This window comes from Cibotium barometz, chromosome 34, assembly GCF_041138505.1.
Source record: "Cibotium barometz isolate CiBa-2024 chromosome 34, ASM4113850v1, whole genome shotgun sequence".
NCBI classification, from domain to species: domain Eukaryota; kingdom Viridiplantae; phylum Streptophyta; class Polypodiopsida; order Cyatheales; family Cibotiaceae; genus Cibotium; species Cibotium barometz.
Genome location: NC_141079.1, coordinates 33,438,420 through 33,456,440, shown reverse-complemented (window position 1 = coordinate 33,456,440; position 18,021 = coordinate 33,438,420). Strand labels below are relative to the sequence as shown.

The 18,021-nt window shown below is 38.5% G+C and overlaps 1 protein-coding gene across 3 annotated transcripts in view; it reads right to left on the bottom strand.

Annotated features, from left to right (window-relative positions):
* LOC147618940 (putative disease resistance protein RPP1) overlaps positions 1 to 18,021 on the bottom strand; it is a 160,958-nt gene that overhangs the window by 89,232 nt on the left and 53,705 nt on the right. The gene's annotated exons all lie outside the window — the stretch shown is intronic.

The window sequence follows — 18,021 nt, the reverse complement described above, 5'->3', positions numbered from 1 at the left end:
GTAGCTTTGATATGGCTTTGTATTCCTTTCTGCTTATTGAAACCTTGTCCCATGCCTCCACCACCTCATCAGGCTTGACCAAGTCACGAAAGTCATTGCAAACTTTCTTGAATGCCTTCCTTTCCTGCACACTGCGAGAGCTTGATCATTTTAATCATGTCATTGTTTTTTATAGAAGATTTTATCATAGAAATTTTATATAGTGGGTTATCCAAGCAGAAACCTCCCACACTATTCATGTAGATTGGAGCAAGCCTCATACGTTTCTTCTTAGCACCCCCATGTGCGGCTAGGCATGTAACACTTTTAAACTATCTAGATCTCACTCTTAACCTAAAAGGAGTGCTTTTTAGTTGGGTTTTTTGGAGTTCATGTTCCTCTAATGTTTGTTTAGTTTTTTTAAGCTTTGTTACCTCTTCCATGAGATGACTGAAGTAGGCTTTCCAACTCATTTACATGTTGCATTTGTGAGATCATGATATCTTCTAGTCCTTTAACAGATTGCTTATACATGCTAAGCATAGTTTTCTTGAAAATAGTAGCTTGATTATTCAATCTTGAGCAATATCCAAATAAGCCTTTTTTACCATCCCCAATGAATCAAACAAGATCATGCAAGGTGTTAAATGATGGAGGCTTACCAACTAATGGGTCAAGCGGGTATAAACCTCCTTGAATCCACAAATCTACTTGCTTCTTTCCTTATGCAAATAGCCTTTGAACTTCAGCCTCATCATGTAGAGCTTTGTGAGATGAATAGTTCTCCATGTGCAATATTCTTTGTCAAGTACTAAGTTGATATTGTGTCTTTTCTTTAAGTGTGGATCAACTCTTGGAGTTGCCATAGGAATAAAAATGATCCAAAGAGAAAGCAAGAGATGGTAGGGAGAGAAAAAAAAGTAGAAAGAAAAGAGAGGGAAAAACTCGTGTCATGCCCTATGGAAGAGAGAAGTATGTTATGTATTCTAATATATAAAATTAGCTTATTTTAGAAAATGTGTACTAGAGTAGGTAAGAGGTCCACCAAAAGGATAGGTGAATTGAAGTTTATAGATACGTGATGGATGGCATATTAAAGACACTCTCCTCTAAATATAGGTAAAAGAGGTGCATAAGTATAGAACACCATATTAGGGAATTTGGAAAAATCCATATATTTTGGAAATCACAAAATTGTGGACATGAAATTAATTATGGTAATTTCATTTATTTTGATAATTTCATTAAATTTGGTTATCATATATTATAAGGAGCTTGTCTTTTAGAACATGTAAAATAGTGATAATTCTTTGCAATTCCAATTTAAATAAAATTCTTTGCAATACTGAAGGGCAAGGTTGATCGAATGCATATAGGTGGTGTTTATAAACATCGATGCTAATGGAACACAATTTTACTTGAGCTACTCTATTTTTTTGAATTTTAAAAAAACAATGAACCTAACATACACTATCAACCTTCAAAATAACTATATGCTTAATGCCATTATTGGAGACATTCCAAATCCTACCAAATGTGGACGTGGACATCTCTTTTTGATTTAGTTGCTTCAATGTCATATTTACTTCATTCAAAATGTACACTTGCTTATAAACATCAGGTATCACAAGTTGTGTCTCCCTTGAGCCATCTGTTAATGTCTTGCTCTTGTGGCCCATCTGCTCAGCATTGTTTTGCACAAAATCTCGTATTATTGCCTTACTGGCTCAGTATGATCCCATGCTTTTCTGATAATTCCTTTGTTTCCATGCATAGATCTACACATGCCATTCTCAAATCAACCCTTGTATCAATAATATAATGTAGTTAGAATTTCATGCATCTCATATCCAGCCCTGCTACATATCTCGACACCATTAAATGTGAACCTGTGTTGCCTTGCTCCCACTGCATCCACAATGGCATGCCATGTCCATGGAGTCATACACATAGTCTATGTGAACCTGAAGCTATGCCCCCAATAATCTCTTTGCAAGGCCAACAATACATCACAGTTTGCTAATTGGCAACATTTGTTTCCACAACAGGCAATGGTAACACTTGTGCCACTGCCTCTAGCATTGTTCTTTTAGGAGCTCCTGTAGTTGTGTACTCCTTGGCTTGCCTCTTCACCATACAATACCTTCTCTTTTTAGCTAGGAACTTATCACTATTGCATGCAAATCGGCTGTCCATTCCTTGCTCATCTTGCATAACAGCATGTACAAGTGGTGATCCATCTTCGAAAGTTAGTTGTTTTATAGGCCACCTCACGAGATTAACAATATCTACTTATCAGAGCACTGCTAAATTATCATGTCTAGCTTGGTCAACTACCACTCCCACATCATCCTCTCCAATAATTTCAAAGTTGACTGCCTCATATGGATAGACCAATAAAACAACTCCTTTGTGCCAAGACATAATGCTTTGTCCTCGGACCATAGCAGTACCATTTTCTCTGCCAACTATCACAGGATGAAATTTCATCTCATGGCACTAATTTCATGTAGTTATTTTCATCCACGCTTTCTTGAAGTTCATCTTGGGAATCTGGTGCTGCCCCTAGGCTTTCCAAGCAATTCTTATGCCACTTGGACAATACTGCCAATTGCCTCACCTCCATGCCTCACCTCCAGTGCATGGATCTAATGTAGGAAATGGTAGTCTGATGCCACAATTGATGCAATTTTCTATAGAGACCGACATATTTCCATCCCCCAATACCTCACCATGACATACGTCGTTTACATCAACTGCATGTACCCTTCTAGTAGCCACCATGTCACCATTGATGATCATCTTTACCCACGCGACCCCCACGATAGAATTGAAGGGCCATGTCTCCTATCAATAAACATGCATACTTGTGGATTGGAGTCCCTTTTCTCATTAAATGATGGTTCAAACATATGATTAGTGGCTAATGTATGTCATAAAAAACCAATATTTAGAGAGAAGGTTTGATCACATGCCAAAAACTTGGAGATCCTGAAATTTTGAGGGACGGACACATCACTCCTCCTTCCAAGCAACTTTACTTTTAGTCTCATGACCTATACTTGTACTCGTCACTTTGTCATAGGCACACTTTTAGTGAAGATCTCCTCTAACCAAAGTTTGGAAATACTAGTAAGATTTGGTCACATGACCAAATCATAGAGAGGATATGGCATCAGTCTCATTCCACTAATGCTTGTAAATAACGATAAGTTTTGGTCACAAAACCAAATATCCAAGACCACATTGAAATGGTGACTTCATAAGATGTTTGCACGAGTATTTTTTACTCTCTAAGTAAACACATACACTCTATGTCATCCCATATCAACCTCCTCTTTGAAGTAGTGTAATCTAACCAAAATTCAGAAATACTAGTAAGATTTGGTCAAGTGACCAAATCATAGAGAGGATATGGCATCAATCTCATTCCACTAATGCTTGTAAATAACGATAAGTTTTGGTCACAAAACCAAATATCCAAGACCACAGTGAAATGGTGACTTCATAAGATGTTTGCACGAGTATTTTTTACTCTCTAAGTAAACACACACACTCTAAACCTCCTCTTTAGAGCAGTGTAATCTAACCAAAGTTTGGAAATACTAGTAAGATTTGGTCACATGACCAAATCATAGAGAGGATATGGCATCAGTCTCATTCCACTAATGCTTGTAAATAACGATAAGTTTTGGTCACAAAACCAAATATCCAAGACCACAGTGAAATGGTGACTTCATAAGATGTTTACACGAGTATTTTTTACTCTCTAAGTAAACACATACACTCTATATCATCCCATATTAACCTCCTCTTTAAAGTAGTGTAATCTAACCAAAGTTTGGAAATACTAGTAAGATTTGGTCACATGACCAAATCATAGAGAGGATATGGCATCAGTCTCATTATTGAGCCTTGCAGCTAGCTGCAAGCTGCAATGTAGCCTTCATAAGATTTTGTCACAAGACAAAATGTTGGATACTTTGAAGAAATATTTTGGAGATAGCCTCTCAATTATACAGGACTTATAGACTTGGTCCCGTGACCAAATCTACAAGAAATTTGAGCTCAAATATATGAGGGATGAAAATATTTAGAAAATGGCCAAATCTTTGGAGCCAAGCCATTAAGACTATGTAGACCTGTGTATATATATTTATATTATGTGGGTGTTTGTAGGTATACACACATGTGTGTGTGTGTGATAGAGACACATATACATAAACACATACATACATATATACTTACATACACACATAATATATGTAGCTAATTGATAGAAGATTTGGTCATGCGACCAATTCTTGTCAATGTAATGGAATTTACCACATGTACACATCAGATAGCTACCTATGATAACATAAGAATACTCAAGAAATCTTCATGAGGTTGCCACTAACATCTTATGGGACTTATAGATTTAATCATGCGACCAAAACATTGGAGAAGAATGATCCCAATTGTAGGAGATCCAAAGATTTGGTCAAGTGACCAATATCTATATATTTATATAACAATTTGGATGAGACAAATATATAATATATATGTGTGTGGGATCTCTCTCTCTCTCTCTCTCTCTCTCTCTCTCTCTCTCTCTCTCTCTCTCTCTCTCTCTCTCTCTCTCTCTCTCTCTCTCTCTCTCTCTCGACGAGACCGATATGTGTGTGTGTGTGTGCGCGCGCGCGTAAGATGGATGATAACAATACTTAAATCATTTAAATTTTGAACGCGTCGAATATAAATTTGAATTGGAGAGTCCATCTTGTGTTCATTATTGTGCTTAATTAAATAATTAATTAGTGTGATTTTATGATCTTTTAATCATGGAATTAATAATAAGCTTTGAGCCTCCATAGATCCTCAAAATTATAAGCCGCATTTTCAATGGCACACTCAGCTTGTTAGTGTACATGGAATGACTAAGATGAGCTTCATAGATACGGTCGAGATCATGGTGGAATTGTATGTGGACTAATGTGGTAGGGGGGGGATGTAGGAGGTTGTAATGGAAAGGGCCCAAAATCTTAAAAGCTTGAGCTTTAGTAATACAACCGCATGGCATAATCCCATTATTTCAACATCAAGTTTACAAACCCATTATTTTAGCACCCAAAAAGTGTTTTTTTAAAGCATGACTACATGGTTCTATAACCATATCCTTATCAATGTGTGTGAACACCCTCTAGAAAATCAAACCTTTTTATTCCTCTTAATTGAAATGACAAAATCTGTGTTTGTAGCTTTATTAATACTAATACGCTATAAGCTTTAGTAATACCAAAGCTTAGTATTACTAAAGAAAGCTAAAGCTTTGGCTTTTAACACTACCCACAAAAACAACAAAACGCAGCGGCGCACGAAATGCGAGCACACAACCGAGCAAGAAGTGCACCGCAACCAGCAAGAAGCAGCCTGGGATAGGAGCACGGGCTTTTAGCCCTACCCACAAACGACAAAATGCGGCGGCACACGAAATGTGAGCACACAACCAGCAAGAAGCAGCCTGGGATAGGAGCACGTACGTTCAAGGACCACGAGACTGGAAGGAGCGAGTTGAGGTTTGTGGAGTCGATTTGAAGACTACTGGGAGGCGATTTGAGGAAGCAAATCAAGATCTAATTAATCTCTCTCTCTCAAAGAGGCAAAGAAAGTTGGATTTGGGCAAGGTTAGCCACTTTTCTTTCTCTATTTCTCTGTTTAATTAATTTTTAATTAATCTCAAGAGCAAAAATTAATATCTCTCTCTCTCCCAAACATAAGCTCTCAATTAATTAATTGATTTAATCATCTAATCTTTCTCAATCACTCCTTTCTTTCTCTCTCTCACACACACCCACACCCACACACACATCTTTCTTTATCTATCTCACACACACTAATTATTAATTACACTAAATAATATCATTAATCAAATAAGAAAGTAGTTAATGAATGAATTTTGTTGCTTTACACTACCTTTTTCGAAACTTGATTATGGTTACAAATTGCATGAAACAAGCAACTCAAGGGAGTCAATTTTCAAAATTTGAATTTGAGTAGGAACTTGAAATTTAAATTTGGGCAATAAATATGAAAATTGATGTGAGCTATATTTAGTGAGAAAATTTAATATTTGAAATTGTGTTTAGTGTTTATGTCCCAAGATTTGGTCACATTACCAAACCTTGGACAATTCAAACTATATATATATATATATATATATATATATATATATATATATATATATATATATATATATATATATATATATGCATTCATATTTATAATTAAAAATTTAAATATAATTAATTATATATATATTTATATAAAATTATAAATATATTCATAATTAAAAAATATATATATTTTTAATATATATTTTTTAATTATGAATATATATAATTATAAATATATTTATAATTTTATATAAATAAATAAATAAATATATATATAATTATATTTAATTTTTAATTATAAATATAAATGCATATATATATATTCATATTTATATTTATATGTACATATATATGACCAAACTATTTGTCCATATGACTATGCTATGCCCAAATATTTGGTCATCTAACCTAACCTTGGACAATTCAAAATATATTCATATATATAAATATAAATATAAACCTTGGACAATATATTCATATATTCATATATACAAATATAAACCTTGGACAATATATTCATATATTCATATATACAAACCTTGGACAATTATTCTCATTAGCACACTTGTAATAAGATTCAGTCACCTGACCAAATGTTTTAGAGCACATAGAATTGGTTTCATTACTGGCCCTAGAAGTCTCAAGACTCAGGAGAGCTATGGGATTACTAGGAATTCCTAACCCTTGGAGTCTTGAAATCCTATTTGGACATATACATGCGACTATTATGTGGAACACCAAGTTTTGGTCACATGACCATATCTATGTGCTCTACAAGATTTGGTCATGTGACCTAAACATATTTGGACATATAAAAGAGCTCTCCTAGTTTTGATCAAATGACCAAATGTTTGAGAGCACTTAAAATAAGACCAAATTAATAGATGAGGCTATTATGTGAAACACCATGTTTTGGTCACATGACCATAACTATAAGGGTATTACGTGGAACACCAAGTTTGGTCACAAGACCATATCTATGTGCTCTACAATATTTGGTCATGTGACAAAAACATATATGGAAATATACATGAGCTATACTATTATAGATCACTGAGAAGAATATTTGGTCATGTGACCTAAACAAATTTTGACATATACATGAGCACTCCTATTAGAGAGCACTGAGAAGAAGATTCGGTCATTTGATCTAAACAAATTTGGACATATACATGAGCTCTCCTAGTTTTGGTCAAATGACCAAATGTTTGAGAGCACTTATAATAAGAACAAAATTTAGGAGAGAACTTTGAAATGGCTCTGACCATGAGTACAAAATGCTATTACTTGGAACACCAAGTTTTGGTCACATGATCATTTCTATGTGCTCTACAAGATTTGGTCATGTGACCAAAACATATATGGACATAGACATGAGCTCTCCTATTAGAGTGCACTGAGAAGAAGATCTGGTCATGTGTCCTAAACAAATTTGGACATATACATGAGCTCTCCTAATAGAGAGCACTGAGAAGAAGATTTGGTCATGTGTCCTAAACAAATTTGGACATATACATGAGCTCTCCTAATAGAGAGCACTGAGAAGAAGATCTGGTCATGTGACCTAAACCAATTTGGACATATACATGAGCTCTCCTATTAGAGAGCACTGAGAAGAAGATTTGGTCATGTTATCTAAACCAATTTGGACATATACATGAGCTCTCCTATTAGAGAGCACTGAGAAGAAGATTTGGTCATCTGACCTAAACAAATTTGGACATATACATGAGCTCTCCTAATAGAGAGCACCGAGAAGAATATTTGGTCATGTGACCTAAACAAATTTGGATATATAGATGAGCTCTCCTATTAGAGAGCAATTAAAAGAAGATTTGGTCATGTGACCTAAACAAATTTGGACATATACATGAGCTCTCCTAGTTTTGGTCAAATGACCAAATGTTTGAGAGCACTTATAATAAGCCTAAAATTTATGAGAGGACTTTCAAATTGGCTGCGACCAAATTAGTAAGATGATGCTATTATGTAGAACACAAAGTTTTGGTCACATGAACATATCTATGTTGTTGAAATATACAAGTGAATAGGGTGTGTGCGGGAACAAGCCCTTGGCTGCTAGAGGTTGTAAAAGAGAATTTGTAAATGTGAGAGAACCTGTGAAAAGGTGAGAAGAATCTACTGGGAGAGAATAAAGGGTTGCATGAGGAGATTTAGGAGGTGTGGAGATATTCTGGGAGAGGTGGAGAGAATCAAGCAAAAGAGGTGGAGTGAATCAAGTGGGATTAGATGCTTGGATGTAAACTCTATAAATTGAGGCATTGGCCTAATGAGAACTTGCTGGTTTTTGATTATCCATGCCTACATTAAGCTATTGTCTAATCTCTTTGTTAATGATGTTGATTCTAGCATTTGATCCACCATAGCTCATCGCATTGCTATAATTTTAACATGGTATCAAAGCCTAGCCTAGAATCCATCAATTTGTGAGCCCATTATCTTGCTAATCACCTGGCTAATTAGGATTAATAAAAAATTAATATTTTCACCTCTTTTTCAACTAACCTCTGCACCCCTAGCCAGTGGAGGAGCTCCCTCTCCTTGTAGGCTCAACATTAGCTCAAATGCTTCTAGCCCAACATAGCTAACTCAGTGATGCTCCAAGTAAGTGAATTAGCACAGCAAACCGCCGACCACAGCTCCCGTTTTTTGCAGATTTGCAGGCACCATTTTTTTTGAGGAAAAATGAGATCTTGTCTTCTCCAGTTGTAGTGGGTCTAATTCCTCTTAGCCCCAAGGGTTTCCAAGCATGCTCTACAAGCTGGTGAAGTTAGAATTTGATTTGATCAAGTCTACAGTGAGATCCAAGCTCTTCATCAAATCTGCAGGTGACTTTGGTAAAACAGAGATTAAGCATTCAATGTTTGGTCAAATCTTGTGTTTCTTGGCTTAATCCTCTACTAGACTAATTGCTATTGATGGGCTTGAAAGCATTTGAGCTCATTTGAACTCTAAGGCCTCAGATCTGGGCTCCCCGCATACTCTGTTTTTTACACACAAAATAGAGGATTAATTTGCTAATCAATGATTAATCAATACTAATCACTGTATTTTGGTGCAATCGAGGGTTCAAATTAACCATTAGGTATCTGATACAAATCCCTATAACTTCAGATTGCAATTGGAAGATGGTTTGATACTCCAACCATTCCGTACAAATGTAATTTCTGAAAAAATTATGCTGATAAATGTGTGGTAATCATCATTTTGCATTTAACCCTTGCTTAATGCCTAAAAATCACACTCAAATTCAAGATTATTTATAGCCAGAGTTGCATTTGGGAATGTGCATAAGAATGAATGCTATATGCATTATGTATTGGGCACATTACATCAGTGTAAAAATGGGATCAGACACTGCCCTTGTCCAGAATAAGGCAAGAGGTAAGACCTCCCACATAGATTTGGGTTTGCATTGCATAATGACACAAGATAAACATAAAAATCCCAAAAGAACTGTCAACAAAACATTTAAACATGTTGCTCACATGGAGCAAGAACTGACGGACAAGCTCATGGCCCCAGCCATGAAAGAAGAAGAACATCTCTTTCCAAGAGGAAGATCCACACTAAGAAGAAAAGCCAAAGGAAGCATTGAAGGAAGACATGGACGAAGAGAAGCTACCACAACAAGAAGACTGAAAGAAGAGGAAGACATGGACGCGTGAAGAGAAGCTGCCACGACAAGAAGACTAAAGACAAGAGAAGATGTGAGGCTCCAAAGAGTGAGGAGCCATGTGAAAATCTCTGAGAGAGCTCTCCTAATAGAGAGCACTGTGAAGAAGATTTGGTCATGTGACCTAAACAAATTTGGACATATACATGAGCTCTCCTATTAGCAAGCACTGAGAAGAAGATTTGGTCATGTGACCTAAACAAATTTGGACATATACATGAGCTCTCCTAGATTTGGTCAAATGACCAAATGTTTGAGAGCACTTATAATATGCCAAAAATTTATGAGACGACTTTCAAATGGCTATGACCAAATTAGTAGATGATGCTATTATGTAGAACAGAAAGTTTTGGTCACATGACCATATCTATGTGCTCTACAAGATTTGGTCATGCGACCTAAACATATATGGACATATACATAAGCTCTCCTAGTAGAGTACACTGAGAAAAAGAAGATTTGGTCATGTGACCTAAACAAATTTGGACATATACATGAGCTCTCCTAATAGAGAGCACCGAGAAGAATATTTGGTCATGTGACCTAAACAAATTTGGAAATATACATGAGCTCTCCTATTCGCAAGCACTCAGAAGAAGATTTGGGCATGAGCTCTCCTATTCGCAAGCACTGAGAAGAAGATTTGGTCATGTGACCTAAACAAATTTGGACATATACATGAGTTCTCCTAGTTTCAAATGACCAAATGTTTGATAGCACTTATAATAAGCCCAAAATTTATGAGAGGACTTTCAAATGGCTGTGACCAAATTAGTAGATGATGCTATTATGTAGAACACAAAGTTTTGGTCACATGAACATATCTATGTGCTCTACAAGATTTGGTCATGTGACCTAAACATATATGGATATTAACATTAGCTCTTCTAGTTTTGGTCTGGTTGTCAAAACAATGAACTCCTAGTTTTAGAGCACTTAGAATAGGTTTCATTTACAGACCCTCATAGCCTCAATAGCTATTTAATTTTAATAAGATTTTGTTACATGACCAAAAGATGGAGAGTATTTTGTCCTTATAAATCCTATTTGATCACAAGACTAATTATTAGATAGCACTCCAAATTGTTATCACATGATAGCACTACCATATGTTGAAGAAGAGTGTGTCACATGACCAGAAGATTGTAACATGGCTACATGTATTAATGAGGTGGCTTAAGTGTAAATAAGCCCAATAATGGCCCATGGGTCAACATACATTGTAATAAGGTGGCCAACACTATAAAAGGACCCTTGGATGTATCATTTACACTTTATGATCTTAATGGAACTTTGGTGCTAAGCACATGTGCAAGGTGACACTCCCTCATGTATGAGTGTGCTTGGTGAGCTACACCCATGTGTGGACTCCATGTCATGAGTCTAATCCATTTCTAATCCATCATTAATCCTCCCTAATCTCCCTCCTCTCTTGCATTGGTATCAGAGCATTAGATTTGATCCATTGATTTTATACCATTTGCTTGATTTTCATGTGACTATTTCCTTTATTTTCTTTCATTTCTTGATTTTCTTGGTCTTTCCTTGGTTAATTATTTCTAATAATGCTCTAAATTTGTTTATCTTGAGGGATTAGGGGGATTTGAGTGCTAGAGGCTCCATTTTGGTCAATTTTGGTCAAAAATAGGGCCATGGGACCAAAATTTGGGGCAAGGGACCAAAATTTGGGGGAAGTTTGAATTAATCCACTTGCTAATTACTCTATTAATGATTATTAGAAAATTGTGCTTCTATGCCAAGATTCCCATGGCTCTACTCCCTCATTCCTTCACCGTTTAATGCCATTAATGTGGGGGTTTTAGTGCTATCCAAGATCTATCCAATGCATACCATAATGGGGCACTTTTGAGCGATTTTTGAAAATTTTCTGCTTTCTTTCTTCTTCCCCTTACTCAAACCCTAGAACCATAGGGTTTCTTGACCATTCACTCACCCTACCACCATTTGAAGCCTTTGTGTGTTCTCTTCACTTCTTTGTGTGACATGGGAAACCATCCGAAGGGACATGGTTTCCCGCGGAACCTCCCCCGCACCCGGGAGGGCCTAACGTGCCTACCCGATGCATGAGTGCGTTCCTAAGGTGCCTACCATGGGTCCATGCTTTGCCTCTCCTTGCACCTCCTCCCCATATAGAGGCATAATATGCGGGGTGGTCTAGCACACCCTCAAGGCACCATGTCCCTTCGGATGGTTTCCCACATCACACTTTGGCCCATAAGGCTGCCCTCGGCAGCACCAACTGCACGAATAGCCTTACGGCTCAATTTGCTATGAGCCAAGAGCTTAAAGCTCTTAATTAACAAGTCCTTGGGCCCCGTTAATCATCATCTTAGAGTATGGCATCCATTTTGGGGATTTCTTATCTTCTTCTTCAATTAGGGTTTCACATGAAGTGAGTGAAGAGTATGGAGCATCATTACATTGAAGAACCTACAAATCTACATCTCTTGATGATCCTATTACACATTTTAACATTATGGAGAAGGCTACATCAAGGAAGCAAGATTTCCATCAAATTCATGGGAGGACTCTTCTTCATCAACTCTCAAGCTCCCATTGAAGCTGCAAATTGAAGAAAGAAGCTTTAATCATCACCATTTATGCACCGATTGATTCCATTGGTAAGTGATCTTTCCAATTGGCGCCATCTCTCTTTATCTCATTGCAAATTGGGGCTTATTCCATGGCATTAAGAATTATGGGAATGCAATAGCCCATCCATTGAGTGCTAATGGATTGGACACTTGCAATATGTCATCCATTGATTGCTATGGGATTGGCCATAGTGTGGTAAGAAGCCATGAAGCACATCTATTGCAATATGGGGATGCATGAAGCACCTCTTATGTCATTTGGGGATGCTATGGGCTTGTGATCAATGCTCAAGTATACTTTGAACCATGCTTCATGCCATTGAATACCATTTGAGAATGTTATTGGTTTGATCATCAATGCTCTAGTATGCTCTTGGCCATGCTTCATGCCATTGAGTCATTCACTTAGAGCCATTGATATTCTCACTAGTGCTTGGAGTTGCATTGTCAATGGGATTGATGCTATATTAAGATCAATCGACTTGTAATGGTGTTGATGTTTTGGATTTGTGGAAGCAAGGGATAAGCATGAGTTCATGCTAGATCTTATTGTAAATCATATCAAATGTAAGGCATGAGTCATGCCACATACTTGTAAGAACTCCAACCTAATCATTTGATTCAAGCAAGCACACCTCACTTCACATTGTACCCACTTCCAATTCATAGAATCTAGAAATGTGGTGAGGGTACCTCGAGCATTGGAGGAGAGGCCCAGGAGAATGGCTTGAATTCGCCGTGCTGTGATTGTCGGGGTAAAGCGGTACAGTGGAGGATTAGGTACATTGGTGGTGAAGACTTGGCCCCAACCCTTGGCTTGAGTACCGATCTCGCTAGGTGGTGGGAAGGGCTTGGCTGAGAGATTGGCAAGCCTCGATGCGCGTCACCGACTTACTACATTGTGTGGTCTTCAAATGCATGTGGGCAATGGGGCCCTAACGATCAAGATGTATGGTTACATGTTTTGGGCACATGAGATGGACACATGCAAAAAGGCATGAATATATGCAATGGGATTATGCCGGGTTTGGTTGTAATGCAAAAGGAATGGTTATGGACATAAAGTGATTCAAATTGGTTGATGTTTATGATGGTTGTTGCAACAATTGGCAATTTGAAAATCGGTCCTAAAAGCGGGGAAATGTTGCTGAAATTTCGTGAGAATTCCCTGTTTTTGGGCAGTAGCAAAAACCCTAATTCAGTCACGAGGGTTTTAGGACATCTCCAAGCCAATTACACCATCTTAAAGCACTCCCAAGAGCTTCGTATAGAGCCCTAGAAATCTAGAATCTGACATCCCTAGGGTTCCTAAATTAGGGTTTTGTAGAAAATAGGAAACCCTAATTCAGTCATAAACCCTAAAAAAACTTCAAAATCCTTTTGCATATATTCATAGTACTCCCTTAGGCCTTCCTATCAAGCCAACAACCTCTTGATTCTGACACCATTTGGATGGTCAATCGAGCATAGTTGTCTTTTTCCAAAAAGTCAAAATAGAGAATACTCAGAGGTTGACTTTGGTCAAACTTCTAATACCATCACATAACTCTTGTCAAGACCTGCCTATCGCACTAAAGATGTCCAAATCGGAGGAGTTTCGTCCATTCTACAAGCAAAAACTCATTTTCAGCAGTACCTCTGTAAACCCTAAAACAAAGAGTACTTGCGCATGTTGCACGGCCATTATGCTTGTAGAATTGGATTCTAGGGTTCATTAGCTTTCTATAGAGCTATAGACCACCCAATTTGGACACCGTTTGAGTGTGCTACGAGCCAAATTGGTGAATGGAAGCCATGCCGCATGGAAAAGGCAAGAAGCATATGGAAGGTTTCCAAGAGGCAATACAAGAGGCTCTTGTGAGGAGCATGATTTGCATAGTGTGGCAGAGGATGAAGGTGGTAACAATCATGTTCATGTGGACAACTTGGATGAGGTCAATGAGCAAGGCTTAAACATGGGCACCCATGAGAGAGTGCATGCCGAGGGCAATGTGCGAAAACCCATTAGCAATGAAATGCAAGCCATGATGGCAATGATGCAAGCAATGATGACCACAATGATGGATGATTTTCGCAAGCAACAAAGGGATGCTCAGATGCACCAAGCCATGTTGGTGGACACACTCCTTACCAAGATTAAGGAGGATGAGCTCAATCCAGCTAGAGGGCACATAATGCATATGAAGAAGAGTTCTCACAACTTCATGGAGGTGTGGGCACTTCAAGGTCCGCCAAGGCAAAATCGGGGCATTTTCATTGGAGGAGGTACAAGGGATGGCAACAAAGATAATGCTCACCCACCATCTTGGAATGGAAGAGAGTTCAACAGGTCATCACCGAAATTTGGTCCTACAAGTTTTGTGGGACATGATAAGGGCAAGAGCAAGGTGGATGACTTTCCTCGCACTAATGGATTGTGGGGTGAACAAAGACCATCTGCGATGCACCATGAGAAGAAACTCATGAAGGCAATGATGAGTTCAAGGGCATGAAAGATAAGATCGTGCTTACCAAGTTCAAGGGTGAAAGCGACTCCATGAAGAATTTGAGGAATGGGTCAAGTGGACATGTACTTCCATCTCAACCCGAGGACCGAAAGGGCAAAGGTTTACTTTGCTACTCTTCATTTGGAGGGTTATGCGCATACTTGGTGGCGCCATATATCTTCTCATGGATATGAGATCACAACATGGACAGCTTTCAAAGAAGAAATGCGGGAACCATTCACATCGGAGCTACTCAAGAACAAGGTAGTGAGTGCTTGGAATGATCTTGAGAAAAAAGGGCTGAGTGTTTGAGAGTATTCACATCGCTTCCTCAAACTTGCATTACAAACTTGCATTACATGTGGAGGGAGTTAGTGAAAACTACAAGATGCTCAAGTACATCAAGGGTTTGAATCCAAGCATTGGAGCAGATGTGAATGCGCAAAGACCGCTTTCTCTCAAGGAAGCCATGACATTAGCAAAAATTTACGAGGAGAAATATGCTCACATATGGCAAAGCAAAAGTGTAGCCACATGTTTTGCATCCATCTCATCCACATACGAAGGCTTCATTTGGACCGGAACTGGGATCTACTATCCCAAGATTGCCAATGGTGTATGGAAGAGACGGAAGGACAAATTTCAGATTTGGTAATGCCTCTTCCAAGAGTGCTATTGGTGATGGTGGGAAGCCTTCAAGTGGTACAACCAAGAGCAACATCATTAAAGAAGATCGCATCAATGATGAGCTCAAGGCAAAGTGGTTGTGCTTCAAATGTGGAGAGAAATGGGGAAAAGAGCACTACAAGGTGCGTATAACGGGAAGAAGTACTCTTTGAGCATGATACTAACGGAGGTTGAAGATGAGGTGCTTGAAGAGAAAGAGGAAGGTAGTAGTGCCATTTTCCATGATTCCGAGGTGGACGACCATGATTGTGATCATGAGATTGATGGTGAGTTTCCGTTTGATCCAGGTGGTTGCCATCATGAAGATTGATGGTGAGTTTCCATTTGATCCAGGTGGTTGCCATCATGAAGATTATGATGCTGGGGTTACGTCTAATAGCAAGTGCTTTACCAAAACAGTCCAAGACTACGCTATGTACACTCTCCTATGACTCATATGCCAGATGCATATGACTCATATGCCAGATGCATGAGCAAAAGCACTTTGAGTATCAAAGCCAAAGTCAATGGTAGGGTGGCACATGAATAGTGTGGCAGCACTCATAGTTTTGTCAATTGGAAGTCATTGTGCAATCTCAAGTTGCATCCTATGGTTTTGGATACAATGCATAATGTGCAAGTGGCCAATGGGGCAAAAGAGGAATGTACAATGGTTTGTTATGATGTGGAAAGCTATACCTTGTGGACCTAATGGTGTTGGACATGGGGCCGATTGATATCATCATTTTGGATGTGATTGGCTATCCACACTTGGTACGTTCAATATGAATTTGCAGTAAGGTTTCATGAGCTTTATACATGGAGAAGAGTGCATCACATTGTGGGGTTCATACAAGCCCAAGCTACAATTGATCAACTACACTAAGCTCAAGAGGGAGCTCATGATGAGGACTAGTTGCTTATATGCATTACAACTTTGTCATGATGATGCCAAGGACGGTGAGAAGAGGGTAATGCATGAAGACATGAACAAGATTTTGGAAGAGTACAAAGATGTGTTTCAAATGCCCAAGAGTCTACCACCAAAGAGGGTTGTGGATCATGCAATAGAGCTTGAACCGAATGCAATAGAGCTTGAACCGAATGCAAAGGCGGTGAACAAGCCTCATTTATAGAAATTACAGCATGGTACTCATGAAGATTTGCCCAACTTCAAGATTCAAAATGGTCTCATTTACTACTACAAGGAGAGGGTCTATCTATTGCCTAGTTCAAGGTACAAACATAAGGTGATGGAAGAGATGCATTCCTCTCCTATGGCTAGTCATTTGGGCCTTTTCAAGACCTTTGATAAGATACAGAAGAGTTTTTATTGGAAAGGGATGTGGAAGGACATACAAGATTATGTATTGAAGTGCATGCCTTGTTAACAAAACAAGGATCCCACACACAAACCGGGTGGTTTGCTACAGCCATTGCCTATTCTCGAGGGGAAGTGGATGCACATCTCAATGGATTTTGTCACGGGTCTTCCTACAAACCGGGTGGTTTACTACAGCCATTGCCTATTCCCGAGGGGAAGTGGATGCACATCTCAATTGATTTTGTCACGGGTCTTCCTCACACAAAGAAGGGATGGGACAGCTTGTATGTGGTGGTGGATAGGTTGACCAAGGTAGCACATTTCATCCCTACAAAGGTCAAGTACACGGCATCAATGGTGGCAAAGCAATTTGTGGAGTTTGTTTTTAAGTTGCATGGTATGCCTCAACAAATTGTGAGTGATCGAGATGCCAAGTTCATGAGTTCATTTTGGAGAACACTTTTTGAGATTTTGGGTACCAAGTTGACTCCTAGCACCGCTTATCACTCGGAAACAGATGGCCAAACGGAGAGAGTGAATAAGTGGATGAAGACATACTTGAGGCATTATTGCCATGATACACAAAGTGCATGGGATGATTGGTTACCTCTTGCGGAGTTTGCATACAATAACACTCATCATGCAAGCATTGGTTTGTCACCTTATGAAGCGTTGTATGGGTACAAAGTTAGCATGCTAATGGTGGTTGTCAAGCAAGAAGGGATCAATCCTAATGCAAGGAAAGAGGCCAAAAAGATGCAAGCATTGCTTCAACTATGCAAGGAGAATATCAAGAGAGAACAAGAAAGGATGAAGCACTATGAAGATGCCCAAAGAAGACCTTTGAAATTCAAGATGGGAGATTATGTGTTCTTGAGGATTCCAAAGTCAAGATATGGTTCTCTCAAGGGGGTAGTACGAACACCAAGCTAGCTCATCACTACTATGGTCCCTACAAGGTCATAAGGAGAGTTGGGGAAGTCGCATACCAACTACTACTTCCGCCAACAACCACACGTATACATGATGTTTTTCATGTGTCACAACTCAAGGCTTAAGTGGGACCGGAGATGCAAGTGTTTGAAAAGCTACCGCCTAT